Here is a 16110-nt window from a genome sequence, read left to right on the forward strand (position 1 = left end):
TAATGTGTAGTGGTATACACTTACCATGCCGAACTAATGTGTAGTGGTATACACTTACCATGCCCACATACTGTGTAGTGGTATACACTTACCATGCCCACATACTGTGTAGTGGTATACACTTACCATGCCCACATAATGTGTAGTGGTATACACTTACCATGCCCACATACTGTGTAGTGGTATACAGTTACCATGCTCAACTAATGTGTAGTGGTATACACTTACCATGCCCACATAATGTGTAGTGGTATACACTTACCATGCTCAACTAATGTGTAGTGGTATACACTTACCATGCCCAGATAATGTGTAGTGGTATACACTTACCATGCCCAGATAATGTGTAGTGGTATACACTTACCATGCTCACATAATGTGTAGTGGCATACACTTACCATGCCCACATAATGTGTAGTGGCATACACTTACCATGCCCACATACTGTGTAGTGGTATACACTTACCATGCCCACATAATGTGTAGTGGCATACACTTACCATGCCCACATACTGTGTAGTGGTATACATTTACCATGCCCACATAATGTGTAGTGGTATACACTTACCATGCTCAACTAATGTGTAGTGGTATACACTTACCATGCCCACATACTGTGTAGTGGTATACACTTACCATGCCCATATAATGTGTAGTGGTATACACTTACCATGCCCAACTAATGTGTAGTGGTATACACTTACCATGCCCAACTAATGTGTAGTGGTATACACTTACCCTGCCCAACTAATGTGTAGTGGTATACACTTACCATGCCCAACTAATGTGTAGTGGTATACACTTACCATGCCCAACTAATGTGTAGTGGTATACACTTACCATGCCCACATAATGTGTAGTGATATACACTTACCATGCCCACATAATGTGTAGTGGTATACACTTACCATGCCCACATAATGTGTAGTGGTATACACTTACCATGCCCACAGAATGTGTAGTGGTATACACTTACCATGCCCAACTAATGTGTAGTGGTATACACTTACCATGCCCAACTAATGTGTAGTGGTATACACTTACCATGCCCAACTAATGTGTAGTGGTATACACTTACCATGCCCAACTAATGTGTAGTGGTATACACTTACCATGCCCAACTAATGTGTAGTGGTATACACTTACCATGCCCACATGATGTGTAGTGGTATACACTTACCATGCCCACATAATGTGTAGTGGTATACACTTACCATGCTCAACTAATGTGTAGTGGTATACACTTACCATGCTCAACTAATGTGTAGTGGTATACACTTACCATGCCCAACTAATGTGTAGTGGTATACACTTACCATGCTCAACTAATGTGTAGTGGTATACACTTACCATGCCCAACTAATGTGTAGTGGTATACACTTACCATGCTCAACTAATGTGTAGTGGTATACACTTACCAAGCCCACATAATGTGTAGTGGTATACACTTACCATGCCCAGATAATGTGTAGTGGTATACACTTACCATGCTCACATAATGTGTAGTGGTATACACTTACCATGCTCAACTAATGTGTAGTGGTATACACTTACCATGCCCACATAATGTGTAGTGGTATACACTTACCATGCCCACATAATGTGTAGTGGTATACACTTACCATGCTCAACTAATGTGTAGTGGTATACACTTACCATGCCCACATAATGTGTAGTGGTATACACTTACCATGCCCAGATAATGTGTAGTGGTATACACTTACCATGCCCACATAATGTGTAGTGGTATACACTTACCATGCCCAGATAATGTGTAGTGGTATACACTTACCATGCCCACATAATGTGTAGTGGTATACACTTACCTTGCTCAACTAATGTGTAGTGGTATACACTTACCATGCCCACATAATGTTTAGTGGTATACACTTACCATGCCCAGATAATGTGTAGTGGTATACACTTACCATGTCCAACTAATGTGTAGTGGTATACACTTACCATGCCCAACTAATGTGTAGTGGTATACCCTTACCATGCCCACATAATGTGTAGTGGTATACACTTACCATGCCCAACTAATATGTAGTGGTATACACTTACCATGCCCAACTAATGTGTAGCGGTATACCCTTACCATGCCCACATAATGTGTAGTGGTATACACTTACCATGCCCAACTAATGTGTAGTGGTATACATTTACCATGCCCACATAATGTGTAGTGGTATACACTTACCATGCCCAACTAATGTGTAGTGGTATACACTTACCATGCCCACATAATGTGTAGTGGTATACACTTACCATGCCCACATACTGTGTAGTGGTATACACTTACCATGCCCACATAATGTGTAGTGGTATACACTTACCATGCCTAGATCATGTGTAGTGGTATACACTTACCATGCCCAGATAATGTGTAGTGGTATACACTTACCATGCCCAGATCATGTGTAGTGGTATACACTTACCATGCCCAACTAATGTGTAGTGGTATACACTTACCATGCCCACATAATGTGTAGTGGTATACACTTACCATGCTCAACTAATGTGTAGTGGTATACACTTACCATGCCCACATAATGTGTAGTGGTATACACTTACCATGCCCACATAATGTGTAGTGGTATACACTTACCATGCTCAACTAATGTGTAGTGGTATACACTTACCATGCCCACATAATGTGTAGTGGTATACACTTACCATGCCCAGATAATGTGTAGTGGTATACACTTACCATGCCCACATAATGTGTAGTGGTATACACTTACCATGCCCAGATAATGTGTAGTGGTATACACTTACCATGCCCACATAATGTGTAGTGGTATACACTTACCTTGCTCAACTAATGTGTAGTGGTATACACTTACCATGCCCACATAATGTTTAGTGGTATACACTTACCATGCCCAGATAATGTGTAGTGGTATACACTTACCATGTCCAACTAATGTGTAGTGGTATACACTTACCATGCCCAACTAATGTGTAGTGGTATACCCTTACCATGCCCACATAATGTGTAGTGGTATACACTTACCATGCCCAACTAATATGTAGTGGTATACACTTACCATGCCCAACTAATGTGTAGCGGTATACCCTTACCATGCCCACATAATGTGTAGTGGTATACACTTACCATGCCCAACTAATGTGTAGTGGTATACATTTACCATGCCCACATAATGTGTAGTGGTATACACTTACCATGCCCAACTAATGTGTAGTGGTATACACTTACCATGCCCACATAATATGTAGTGGTATACACTTACCATGCCCACATACTGTGTAGTGGTATACACTTACCATGCCCACATAATGTGTAGTGGTATACACTTACCATGCCTAGATCATGTGTAGTGGTATACACTTACCATGCCCAGATAATGTGTAGTGGTATACACTTACCATGCCCAGATCATGTGTAGTGGTATACACTTACCATGCCCAACTAATGTGTAGTGGTATACACTTACCATGCCCACATAATGTGTAGTGGTATACACTTACCATGCCCAACTAATGTGTAGTGGTATACATTTACCATGCCCACATAATGTGTAGTGGTATACACTTACCATGCCCAACTAATGTGTAGTGGTATACACTTACCATGCCCAACTAATGTGTAGTGGTATACACTTACCATGCCCAACTAATGTGTAGTGGTATACACTTACCATGCCCACATAATGTGTAGTGGTATACACTTACCATGCTCAACTAATGTGTAGTGGTATACACTTACCATGCTCAACAAATGTGTAGTGGTATACACTTACCATGCCCACATAATGTGTAGTGGTATACACTTACCATGCTCAACTAATGTGTAGTGGTATACACTTACCATGCCCACATAATGTGTAGTGGTATACACTTACCATGCTCAACTAATGTGTAGTGGTATACACTTACCGTGCCCACATAATGTGTAGTGGTATACACTTACCATGCTCAACTAATGTGTAGTGGTATACGCTTACCATGCCCAACTAATGTGTACTGGTATACACTTACCATGCCCAACTTATGTTTAGTGGTATACACTTACCATGCCCAACTAATGTGTAGTGGTATACACTTACCATGCCCAACTAATGTGTAGTGGTATACGCTTACCATGCCCAACTAATGTGTAGTGGTATACACTTACCATGCCCACATAATGTGTAGTGGTATACACTTACCATGCTCAACTAATGTGTAGTGGTATACACTTACCATGCCCAACTAATGTGTAGTGGTATACACTTACCATGCTCAACTAATGTGAAGTGGTATACACTTACCATGCCCACATAATGTGTAGTGGTATACACTTACCATGCCCAGATAATGTGTAGTGGTATACACTTACCTTGTCCAACTAATGTGTAGTGGTATACACTTACCATGCCCACATAATGTGTAGTGATATACACTTACCATGCCCAACTAATGTGTAGTGGTATACACTTACCATGCCCAACTAATGTGTAGTGGTATACACTTACCATGCCGAACTAATGTGTAGTGGTATACACTTACCATGCCCACATACTGTGTAGTGGTATACACTTACCATGCCCAACTAATGTGTAGTGGTATACACTTACCATGCTCAACTAATGTGTAGTGGTATACACTTACCAAGCCCACATAATGTGTAGTGGTATACACTTACCATGCCCAGATAATGTGTAGTGGTATACACTTACCATGCTCACATAATGTGTAGTGGTATACACTTACCATGCTCAACTAATGTGTAGTGGTATACACTTACCATGCCCACATAATGTGTAGTGGTATACACTTACCATGCCCAAATAATGTGTAGTGGTATACACTTACCATGCTCAACTAATGTGTAGTGGTATACACTTACCATGCCCACATAATGTGTAGTGGTATACACTTACCATGCCCAGATAATGTGTAGTGGTATACACTTACCATGCCCACATAATGTGTAGTGGTATACACTTACCATGCCCAGATAATGTGTAGTGGTATACACTTACCATGCCCACATAATGTGTAGTGGTATACACTTACCTTGCTCAACTAATGTGTAGTGGTATACACTTACCATGCCCACATAATGTTTAGTGGTATACACTTACCATGCCCAGATAATGTGTAGTGGTATACACTTACCATGTCCAACTAATGTGTAGTGGTATACACTTACCATGCCCAACTAATGTGTAGTGGTATACCCTTACCATGCCCACATAATGTGTAGTGGTATACACTTACCATGCCCAACTAATATGTAGTGGTATACACTTACCATGCCCAACTAATGTGTAGCTGTATACCCTTACCATGCCCACATAATGTGTAGTGGTATACACTTACCATGCCCAACTAATGTGTAGTGGTATACATTTACCATGCCCACATAATGTGTAGTGGTATACACTTACCATGCCCAACTAATGTGTAGTGGTATACACTTACCATGCCCACATAATGTGTAGTGGTATACACTTACCATGCCCACATACTGTGTAGTGGTATACACTTACCATGCCCACATAATGTGTAGTGGTATACACTTACCATGCCTAGATCATGTGTAGTGGTATACACTTACCATGCCCAGATAATGTGTAGTGGTATACACTTACCATGCCCAGATCATGTGTAGTGGTATACACTTACCATGCCCAACTAATGTGTAGTGGTATACACTTACCATGCCCACATAATGTGTAGTGGTATACACTTACCATGCTCAACTAATGTGTAGTGGTATACACTTACCATGCCCACATAATGTGTAGTGGTATACACTTACCATGCCCACATAATGTGTAGTGGTATACACTTACCATGCTCAACTAATGTGTAGTGGTATACACTTACCATGCCCACATAATGTGTAGTGGTATACACTTACCATGCCCACATAATGTGTAGTGGTATACACTTACCATGCCCACATAATGTGTAGTGGTATACACTTACCATGCCCAGATAATGTGTAGTGGTATACACTTACCATGCCCACATAATGTGTAGTGGTATACACTTACCTTGCTCAACTAATGTGTAGTGGTATACACTTACCATGCCCACATAATGTTTAGTGGTATACACTTACCATGCCCAGATAATGTGTAGTGGTATACACTTACCATGTCCAACTAATGTGTAGTGGTATACACTTACCATGCCCAACTAATGTGTAGTGGTATACCCTTACCATGCCCACATAATGTGTAGTGGTATACACTTACCATGCCCAACTAATATGTAGTGGTATACACTTACCATGCCCAACTAATGTGTAGCGGTATACCCTTACCATGCCCACATAATGTGTAGTGGTATACACTTACCATGCCCAACTAATGTGTAGTGGTATACATTTACCATGCCCACATAATGTGTAGTGGTATACACTTACCATGCCCAACTAATGTGTAGTGGTATACACTTACCATGCCCACATAATGTGTAGTGGTATACACTTACCATGCCCACATACTGTGTAGTGGTATACACTTACCATGCCCACATAATGTGTAGTGGTATACACTTACCATGCCTAGATCATGTGTAGTGGTATACACTTACCATGCCCAGATAATGTGTAGTGGTATACACTTACCATGCCCAGATCATGTGTAGTGGTATACACTTACCATGCCCAACTAATGTGTAGTGGTATACACTTACCATGCCCACATAATGTGTAGTGGTATACACTTACCATGCCCAACTAATGTGTAGTGGTATACATTTACCATGCCCACATAATGTGTAGTGGTATACACTTACCATGCCCAACTAATGTGTAGTGGTATACACTTACCATGCCCAACTAATGTGTAGTGGTATACACTTACCATGCCCAACTAATGTGTAGTGGTATACACTTACCATGCCCACATAATGTGTAGTGGTATACACTTACCATGCTCAACTAATGTGTAGTGGTATACACTTACCATGCTCAACAAATGTGTAGTGGTATACACTTACCATGCCCACATAATGTGTAGTGGTATACACTTACCATGCTCAACTAATGTGTAGTGGTATACACTTACCATGCCCACATAATGTGTAGTGGTATACACTTACCATGCTCAACTAATGTGTAGTGGTATACACTTACCGTGCCCACATAATGTGTAGTGGTATACACTTACCATGCTCAACTAATGTGTAGTGGTATACGCTTACCATGCCCAACTAATGTGTACTGGTATACACTTACCATGCCCAACTAATGTTTAGTGATATACGCTTACCATGCCCAACTAATGTGTAGTGGTATACACTTACCATGCTCAACTAATGTGTAGTGGTATACACTTACCATGCCCAACTAATGTGTAGTGGTATACACTTACCATGCCCAACTAATGTGTAGTGGTATACGCTTACCATGCCCAACTAATGTGTAGTGGTATACACTTACCATGCCCACATAATGTGTAGTGGTATACACTTACCATGCTCAACTAATGTGTAGTGGTATACACTTACCATGCCCAACTAATGTGTAGTGGTATACACTTACCATGCTCAACTAATGTTAAGTGGTATACACTTACCATGCCCACATAATGTGTAGTGGTATACACTTACCATGCCCAGATAATGTGTAGTGGTATACACTTACCTTGTCCAACTAATGTGTAGTGGTATACACTTACCATGCCCACATAATGTGTAGTGATATACACTTACCATGCCCAACTAATGTGTAGTGGTATACACTTACCATGCCCAACTAATGTGTAGTGGTATACACTTACCATGCCGAACTAATGTGTAGTGGTATACACTTACCATGCCCACATACTGTGTAGTGGTATACACTTACCATGCCCACATACTGTGTAGTGGTATACACTTACCATGCCCACATAATGTGTAGTGGTATACACTTACCATGCCCACATACTGTGTAGTGGTATACAGTTACCATGCTCAACTAATGTGTAGTGGTATACACTTACCATGCCCACATAATGTGTAGTGGTATACACTTACCATGCTCAACTAATGTGTAGTGGTATACACTTACCATGCCCAGATAATGTGTAGTGGTATACACTTACCATGCCCAGATAATGTGTAGTGGTATACACTTACCATGCTCACATAATGTGTAGTGGCATACACTTACCATGCCCACATAATGTGTAGTGGCATACACTTACCATGCCCACATACTGTCTAGTGGTATACACTTACCATGCCCACATAATGTGTAGTGGCATACACTTACCATGCCCACATACTGTGTAGTGGTATACACTTACCATGTCCACATAATGTGTAGTGGTATACACTTACCATGCCCACATAATGTGTAGTGGTATACACTTACCATGCCCAACTAATGTGTAGTGGTATACACTTACCATGCCCACATACTGTGTAGTGGTATACACTTACCATGCCCACATAATGTGTAGTGGCATACACTTACCATGCCCACATACTGTGTAGTGGTATACACTTACCATGCCCACATAATGTGTAGTGGTATACACTTACCATGCCCACATACTGTGTAGTGGTATACACTTACCATGCCCAGATAATGTGTAGTGGTATACACTTACCATGCCCAACTAATGTGTAGTGGTATACACTTACCATGTCCAACTAATGTGTAGTGGTATACACTTACCATGCCCAAATAATGTGTAGTGGTATACACTTACCATGCCCACATACTGTGTAGTGGTATACACTTACCATGCCCATATAATGTGTAGTGGTATACACTTACCATGCCCAACTAATGTGTAGTGGTATACACTTACCATGCCCAACTAATGTGTAGTGGTATACACTTACCCTGCCCAACTAATGTGTAGTGGTATACACTTACCATGCCCAACTAATGTGTAGTGGTATACACTTACCATGCCCAACTAATGTGTAGTGGTATACACTTACCATGCCCACATAATGTGTAGTGATATACACTTACCATGCCCACATAATGTGTAGTGGTATACACTTACCATGCCCACATAATGTGTAGTGGTATACACTTACCATGCCCACAGAATGTGTAGTGGTATACACTTACCATGCCCAACTAATGTGTATTGGTATACACTTACCATGCCCAACTAATGTGTAGTGGTATACACTTACCATGCCCAACTAATGTGTAGTGGTATACACTTACCATGCCCAACTAATGTGTAGTGGTATACACTTACCATGCCCAACTAATGTGTAGTGGTATACACTTACCATGCCCACATGATGTGTAGTGGTATACACTTACCATGCCCACATAATGTGTAGTGGTATACACTTACCATGCTCAACTAATGTGTAGTGGTATACACTTACCATGCTCAACTAATGTGTAGTGGTATACACTTACCATGCCCAACTAATGTGTAGTGGTATACACTTACCATGCTCAACTAATGTGTGGTGGTATACACTTACCATGCCCAACTAATGTGTAGTGGTATACACTTACCATGCTCAACTAATGTGTAGTGGTATACACTTACCAAGCCCACATAATGTGTAGTGGTATACACTTACCATGCCCAGATAATGTGTAGTGGTATACACTTACCATGCTCACATAATGTGTAGTGGTATACACTTACCATTGCTCAACTAATGTGTAGTGGTATACACTTACCATGCCCACATAATGTGTAGTGGTATACACTTACCATGCCCAACTAATGTGTAGTGGTATACACTTACCATGTCCAACTAATGTGTAGTGGTATACACTTACCATGCCCAAATAATGTGTAGTGGTATACACTTACCATGCCCACATAATGTGTAGTGGTATACACTTACCATGCCCATATAATGTGTAGTGGTATACACTTACCATGCCCAACTAATGTGTAGTGGTATACACTTACCATGCCCAACTAATGTGTAGTGGTATACACTTACCCTGCCCAACTAATGTGTAGTGGTATACACTTACCATGCCCAACTAATGTGTAGTGGTATACACTTACCATGCCCAACTAATGTGTAGTGGTATACACTTACCATGCCCACATAATGTGTAGTGATATACACTTACCATGCCCACATAATGTGTAGTGGTATACACTTACCATGCCCACATAATGTGTAGTGGTATACACTTACCATGCCCACAGAATGTGTAGTGGTATACACTTACCATGCCCAACTAATGTGTATTGGTATACACTTACCATGCCCAACTAATGTGTAGTGGTATACACTTACCATGCCCAACTAATGTGTAGTGGTATACACTTACCATGCCCAACTAATGTGTAGTGGTATACACTTACCATGCCCAACTAATGTGTAGTGGTATACACTTACCATGCCCACATGATGTGTAGTGGTATACACTTACCATGCCCACATAATGTGTAGTGGTATACACTTACCATGCTCAACTAATGTGTAGTGGTATACACTTACCATGCTCAACTAATGTGTAGTGGTATACACTTACCATGCCCAACTAATGTGTAGTGGTATACACTTACCATGCTCAACTAATGTGTGGTGGTATACACTTACCATGCCCAACTAATGTGTAGTGGTATACACTTACCATGCCCAACTAATGTGTAGTGGTATACACTTACCATGCCCAACTAATATGTAGTGGTATACACTTACCATGCCCACATAATGTGTAGAGGTATACACTTACCATGCCCAACTAATGTGTAGTGGTATACACTTACCATGCCCAACTAATATGTAGTGGTATACACTTACCATGCCCACATAATGTGTAGAGGTATACACTTACCATTCCCAACTAATGTGTAGTGGTATACACTTACCATGCCCAACTAATGTGTAGTGGTATACACTTACCATGCCCACATAATGTCTAGTGGTATACACTTACCATGCCCAGATAATGTGTAGTGGTATACACTTACCATGCCCACATACTGTGTAGTGGTATACACGTACCATGCTCAACTAATGTGTAGTGGTATACACTTACCATGCCTACATAATGTGTAGTGGTATACACTTACCATGCTCACATAATGTGTAGTGGTATACACTTACCATGCCCACATACTGTGTAGTGGTATACACTTACCATGCCCACATAATGTGTAGTGGTATACACTTACCATGCCCACATAATGTGTAGTGGTATACACTTACCATGCCCACATACTGTGTAGTGGTATACACTTACCATGCCCACATAATGTGTAGTGGTATACACTTACCATGCCTAGATCATGTGTAGTGGTATACACTTACCATGCCCAGATAATGTGTAGTGGTATACACTTACCATGCCCAACTAATGTTTAGTGGTATACACTTACCATGCCCACATAATGTGTAGTGGTATACACTTACCATGCCCAACTAATGTGTAGTGGTATACACTTACCATGCCCACATAACGTGTAGTGGTATACACTTACCATGCCCAACTAATGTGTAGTGGTATACACTTACCATGCCCACATAATGTGTAGTGGTATACACTTACCATGCTCAACTAATGTGTAGTGGTATACACTTACCGTGCTCAACAAATGTGTAGTGGTATACACTTACCATGCCCACATAATGTGTAGTGGTATACACTTACCATGCTCAACTAATGTGTAGTGGTATACACTTACCATGCCCACATAATGTGTAGTGGTATACACTTACCATGCTCAACTAATGTGTAGTGGTATACACTTACCGTGCCCACATAATGTGTAGTGGTATACACTTACCATGCTCAACTAATGTGTAGTGGTATACGCTTACCATGCCCAACTAATGTGTACTGGTATACACTTACCATGCCCAACTAATGTTTAGTTGTATACGCTTACCATGCCCAACTAATGTGTAGTGGTATACACTTACCATGCTCAACTAATGTGTAGTGGTATACACTTACCATGCCCAACTAATGTGTAGTGGTATACACTTACCATGCCCAATTAATGTGTAGTGGTATACGCTTACCATGCCCAACTAATGTGTAGTGGTATACACTTACCATGCCCACATAATGTGTAGTGGTATACACTTACCATGCTCAACTAATGTGTAGTGGTATACACTTACCATGCCCAACTAATGTGTAGTGGTATACACTTACCATGCTCAACTAATGTGAAGTGGTATACACTTACCATGCCCACATAATGTGTAGTGGTATACACTTACCATGCCCAGATAATGTGTAGTGATATACACTTACCATGTCCAACTAATGTGTAGTGGTATACACTTACCATGCCCAACTAATGTGTAGTGGTATACACTTACCATGCCCACATAATGTGTAGTGGTATACACTTACCATGCTCAACTAATGTGTAGTGGTATACACTTACCATGCCCAACTAATGTGTAGTGGTATACACTTACCATGCTCAACTAATGTGAAGTGGTATACACTTACCATGCCCACATAATGTGTAGTGGTATACACTTACCATGCCCAGATAATATGTAGTGGTATACACTTACCATGTCCAACTAATGTGTAGTGGTATACACTTACCATGCCCACATAATGTGTAGTGATATACACTTACCATGCCCAACTAATGTTTAGTGGTATACACTTACCATGCCCAGATAATGTGTAGTGGTATACACTTACCATGCCCACATAATGTGTAGTGGTATACACTTACCATGCCCAACTAATGTGTAGTGGTATACACTTACCATGCTCACATAATGTGTAGTGGTATACACTTACCATGCCCAACTAATGTGTAGTGGTATACACTTACCATGCCCAACTAATGTGTAGTGGTATACACTTACCATGCCCACATAATGTGTAGTGGTATACACTTACCATGCTCAACTAATGTGTAGTGGTATACACTTACCATGCCCAACTAATGTGTAGTGGTATACACTTACCATGCTCAACTAATGTGAAGTGGTATACACTTACCATGCCCACATAATGTGTAGTGGTATACACTTACCATGCCCAGATAATGTGTAGTGGTATACACTTACCATGTCCAACTAATGTGTAGTGGTATACACTTACCATGCCCACATAATGTGTAGTGATATACACTTACCATGCCCAACTAATGTGTAGTGGTATACACTTACCATGCCCAACTAATGTGTAGTGGTATACACTTACCATGCCCAACTAATGTGTAGTGGTATACACTTACCATGCCCACATACTGTGTAGTGGTATACACTTACCATGCCCACATACTGTGTAGTGGTATACACTTACCATGCCCAACTAATGTGTAGTGGTATACAGTTACCATGCCCAACTAATGTGTGGTGGTATACACTTACCAAGCCCAACTAATGTGTAGTGGTATACACTTACCATGCCCACATACTGTGTAGTGGTATACACTTACCATGCCCACATAATGTGTAGTGGTATACACTTACCATGCCCACATACTGTGTATTGGTATACCCTTACCATGCCCAACTAATGTGTAGTGGTATACACTTACCATGCCCACATAATGTGTAGTGGTATACACTTACCATGCTCAACTAATGTGTAGTGGTATACACTTACCATGCCCACATAATGTGTAGTGGTATACACTTACCATGCCCAGATAATGTGTAGTGGTATACACTTACCATGCCCAGATAATGTGTAGTGGTATACACTTACCATGCTCACATAATGTGTAGTGGCATACACTTACCATGCCCACATAATGTGTAGTGGCATACACTTACCATGCTCACATAATGTGTAGTGGTATACACTTACCATGCTCACATAATGTGTAGTGGTATACACTTACCATGCCCAGATAATGTGTAGTGGTATACACTTACCATGCCCACATAATGTGTAGTGGTATACACTTACCATGCCCACATAATGTGTAGTGGTATACACTTACCATGCCCACATACTGTGTAGTGGTATACACTTACCATGCCCACATAATGTGTAGTGGCATACACTTACCATGCCCACATACTGTGTAGTGGTATACACTTACCATGCCCACATAATGTGTAGTGGTATACACTTACCATGCCCACATACTGTGTAGTGGTATACACTTACCATGCCCAGATAATGTGTAGTGGTATACACTTACCATGCCTAACTAATGTGTAGTGGTATACACTTACCATGCCCAACTAATGTGTAGTGGTATACACTTACCATGCCCACATACTGTGTAGTGGTATACACTTACCATGCCCAGATAATGTGTAGTGGTATACACTTACCATGCCCACATAATGTGTAGTGGTATACACTTACCATGCCCAGATAATGTGTAGTGGTATACACTTACCATGCCCACATAATGTGTAGTGGTATACACTTACCATGCCCACATACTGTGTAGTGGTATACACTTACCATGCCCACATACTGTGTAGTGGTATACACTTACCATGCCCAGATAATGTGTAGTGGTATACACTTACCATGCCCACATAATGTGTAGTGGTATACAGTTACCATGCCCAACTAATGTGTAGTGGTATACACTTACCATGCCCACATAATGTGTAGTGGTATACAGTTACCATGCCCAACTAATGTGTAGTGGTATACACTTACCATGCCCACATAATGTGTAGTGGTATACACTTACCATGCCCAACTAATGTGTAGTGGTATACACTTACCATGCCCAACTAATGTGTAGTGGTATACACTTACCATGCCCACATACTCTGTAGTGGTATACACTTACCATACCCACATACTGTGTAGTGGTATACACTTACCATGCCCAAACAACACGATTAAAGTCTGATTGGTTCAACCGCATGAACGAGCCCCTGTGATTGACTGTGAAGCCAAAATGAGCGGGTACGTAACGCGCCGCGTCTCGCTTATCGCCCACAGCACCGTTGGCCTTTGCTCCATCGAGCCCCCTGAATGGACGAGAACATAAAAACAGCGAAAGCCCTTCAGCCCAAATTCAATTACACATTGGAAAAACCAAAACTCAAACGTTCCCTGCCCAGGAGAAGGGCAGCAAATAGCGGCGCTTTGCAAAGCACAAGAGGCGTCGTCTCCCCCGGGGCTTTGTGCTCCTGCTCCCCTGCTCCTGCTCTCTATAGCGGGAGCGCTGAATGCCTACGCGGCGCAGGAGGGCATCATGCTGTTTCCATGTTGTACCCCAGGGCCTCCGCGCAGCAGTGGCCCACATGGGAAAGCAGGCCAGGCGGCGGGATAAACCAATTACCCCCCCCCCCCCCCAGTCTGGGCGGACTCCTGCCGGTGCGAGGAGCCCCGGGGCCGAGCGCTCCTGGACTCCTTCCCCGCGAGGGCCTGTGCTGGAGTTCCCAGAGAGTTGAATTGTGCGCTCTCAAAAGCTCGCGGAGCCGAGGGTATTCAGCTTGAAACTTTGACGTGATTGCCCCCCCCCTCCCCCGACCTCCACCCCCCCCCCCAGGACAATACCACATGAGGGAGTAAAGGCTTCAAACCCGGAGCTTTTGCAGGGGCAACGATTAATCGTAGAGTATCAAAGGCACGATTCATTTTTGGGGGGCATCTTTCTGTGTTTGTCTGTTCCCCCCCAGTCTGACACGGAGAACTGCCCCGCCGGGTCCACGGGGGATGGGGGTGGGTGGGGGGGACGTGTAATTACCTCACGGTCGCCTGTTAACCGAAGAGGTTTGGTGAACCATTGAGCCGAGGAGCTCTGTGCCAAAAGCAGCTCTAGTCCAGCGCCGGCGCCAACCTGAGCTTGGTGTCTGAAACGGCAGGTTCGAGCGCCGCCTGGACGGTCCAACAGCTTTTAGCCGTCCAGCTCAGATGCAGCCCACGCGTCCTGAAATCCGGCCCCCCCCCCGGCCTCGCGGGACACGCAAAACGGACCGGGAGCGGCGGGGGAGACATGCGGGACAAGAGAAGAAGACAAAGAGGGACGCAGGGCGTAGTGAGTAAATCCGACTACGTTAAACGTCTCCATCTCGTAAAGCTCACACAGGGAGGACAGACGCAGGAGACGCACGAGACAAGCCGAAAAACACGCCCACAAAAAAGGGTCTGGAGGGGGGGGGGATGACCACTCCGCTGTGTGAGTATACCCCCCCCCCCCCCACCGCATTCAGGAACCCTGATGGTTGGTAGATGGCGGCGTCGGCGGCGACAATGGCCGACTCTGTCTGTGCGAGCCCCTGGTCAGCGCGGGGCCATTGTGCGAG

Source organism: Lampris incognitus, chromosome 10, assembly GCF_029633865.1.
Source record: "Lampris incognitus isolate fLamInc1 chromosome 10, fLamInc1.hap2, whole genome shotgun sequence".
Classification (NCBI taxonomy): domain Eukaryota; kingdom Metazoa; phylum Chordata; class Actinopteri; order Lampriformes; family Lampridae; genus Lampris; species Lampris incognitus.